The sequence below is a fragment of the Apis dorsata genome, unplaced genomic scaffold (genome assembly GCF_000469605.1).
Source record: "Apis dorsata unplaced genomic scaffold, Apis dorsata 1.3 scaffold_779, whole genome shotgun sequence".
Lineage (NCBI taxonomy): Eukaryota > Metazoa > Arthropoda > Insecta > Hymenoptera > Apidae > Apis > Apis dorsata.
Genome location: NW_006263926.1, coordinates 165814 through 168596, shown reverse-complemented (window position 1 = coordinate 168596; position 2783 = coordinate 165814).

Here is a 2783-nt window from a genome sequence, read left to right as displayed (position 1 = left end):
ATCGAGTTGCTCGCTTCAGGGGGGTGGTTTTGGAGTCGTGGGGGTAGAAGGAAGGAAAGGAAAGGAAAAAAAAATAAAAACAGGAAAAAAATAAAGGAAGGAAAGGAAAAGAAAGAGAGGAAGGAGGGAGAGAGAGAGAGAGAATATAAAAAACAAGCGTCTGCGGGACGCGTCATTGTCCCGGGTATGGAGACAGGCGTGATCTCTTCCATCTGATGGATTTCTGTTGCAGTCACCTCTAACCACCTCGCTCGTCACTTCCCGCTGCGCTTCGTGCCATTGGACTGACTTTTTGTTTTAAATCCTTTTGCCTCGTCCTCGCCATTCAACCGAGGCTTCAACAGCTCGCACCCTCCCTTCCGTCGAATGGCGGAACAGAGGAGGAAAATACCGGGGCGAGAGCATCGAATTAACGCGGTAATTTCTTCGAGGAGACTTATCACGCGAAGTGGAGACATCTACGTGACGCGAATTCTCTCCCACGAATTCATGGAACAACGACCTCAGGAATGAGACGACGACGACGATGACGAGGATGATGGTGTTTCTTCCTGGCGTGTCTCGTCGGATGCCAGCGGATGAACGAGAAAGGAGGTGGAAGAGGAGGTGGTTGAGGGACGAGAATCCTTGCTCCTCGTTCAATTCGACATTTAAATTCAGCGAGAAAGTTTTGGAACGCGCCTAACTCGGGAAAGAGAGCGATCCCCGATACGAGGACGGCGGGGTTTTATGCCGATCCACGAGGATCCGTGCTCGGACACTCGTAGGATATTCGTAAATAAAATTTTCTCGCGAGGGTGACAAAATGGTCACACGCTCCAGTGCTGACCCTATCGGGGTCAAAACTCGATATCTCTATGCGTGATTTTCTTCTTTCTTTCTTTCTTTCTTCCTTCCTTTCTTTATGTTGTTTTCACGTAGTTACGCAGCTCGAATCGGGGAAAGAATAAAATAGATACGGGATTGCCGTGGACAGAATATTATAACGGTCCAATGACAGGGGGGGATCCCTGTTTCTTTCCTTTCCCTTTCGAGGGAATATAACGCTTTGAAATCTGCCCGCTGATTTAGATTCGCCTCTGTTTAGATTTCTTCTCGCGTGTCCTGTGTTCGATACGCGGTTTTCTCTAATTTTCCTCCTTTTTCCCCTCTCTCTCTCCCCTCCTCTATCTCGTCTTGAATTCCCGTTCAAGGTCCAACGTTTCACAAGAGGCAGGTTACAAAACGTCGTTTTACGACGACTTCGCGCTCCTTTTTCTTTCATCGAGATGCACCGGCCGTCCACCACGGTGCAAAATAGATTTACGTAACGCGAGGAGGTCGGAGGCAGAGCGGTGGACGCCGATGAATTTGCATGGTGGATAATGGCCTGTTGGAACAATAGGCGAAGGAGAAGAAGAAAAAGAAAAAAAAAAAGAAGAAAAAGAAACAGCTCCGGTGCAGCTGTGTGTATCTTTTTTCCCCGATCGCCGCCGTGTCTTTTCCCTCTTTCCTGCCGCAACATTTAAACGGTCACGTTTACCTCCGATCAATCAAGGCCTTTATTCCCGCATCGGTGTATATTTCTTGCATCGTACAACTCATCGGCTCGGCTCTATTACGTTACAACCGAGCTATGTTTCTGCCTTACTGCGTCGTTTCACCGCGATGATTAATTCTCTCCGGTTCGCGCGATGTTGGTGTATATCCCCCCCCGCGGGAGGAAGGGAGAGGGAGTAAGGAATAAAAAAAGAAAAAAAGAAAAGTAAGAGAGTAGGGGGGAAAGAAAAAAGAAAAAAGAGCCTGTCACGATATATATTTCGCGCGATTATTTCACTTCGCGTTTATCATATATACAGATACGAGGTATCCGGCAGAGCAAGGCAATTCAAACGATATCATCTCTTTCTCCCTTCTCTTCACCACCGCCGCTTTTCACTCGTTTATACGAAACTTTTGCATATGACGAATCGGAGACTATTACCATTCAATCTCCTTCGCCCGGCTTCGTTTGCATCCTATCATCTCCTCCATGCCTATCTCGCTTTACATACGGCCATGGCCATCGACTCGAATTACGTATATATGTATATATATATGTGTATATATATACGTTGCCTCGTCATTTTGCTTCTCCTCTCTTCTTTCATTTTCTTTCATTCTTTTTCTTTATTTCTCGTTTCCCACTTTTTCTTTTTCTTATTATTATTATTCGTATTTTCATCTCGATGTGTCAGTCGTCTGACGACGTATGCTTGTCGACCGCGTCGATAATCGTACTGCACGTGTTCGCAATCGCAAAGTCAATCACGTGCCATAAGTGCGCAGTTGCTGCACATTTCGAAGAGCGATGCGAAGCTTCGTACACACTTTGATCATGGTCGAGCACGATTGTGTTCCACGTACTCGAGAGATAATACCGAGAAAGAGACGGGGAAAATGAATGTGAACTTCTCTGATCACTTTTTATTAATTTCTCAGAGGATATATGATCGTTGGTTAACTTCTAAGAGAAAACGAAGATTTGTCTTCGTGGATCATTGATCGTTTTGTAGTATCGATGTAATATTTGTATGATTTTTATTAATCAATATTGGATAATAATATATAAAATATTTAATATTTAATATTATTATAAATATTAATGTTAAAAATGGAAAATTATTGATAATATTATATAAATTTGTACGAATGAAATATACGAATATAATCGAAACGCGACAGACACAAACACGACCTTTCCGTTCGAGCGTCGACTCGCGACTGCCGAAATTAATATTCTCCCACCAATTTTAATTCGCTCG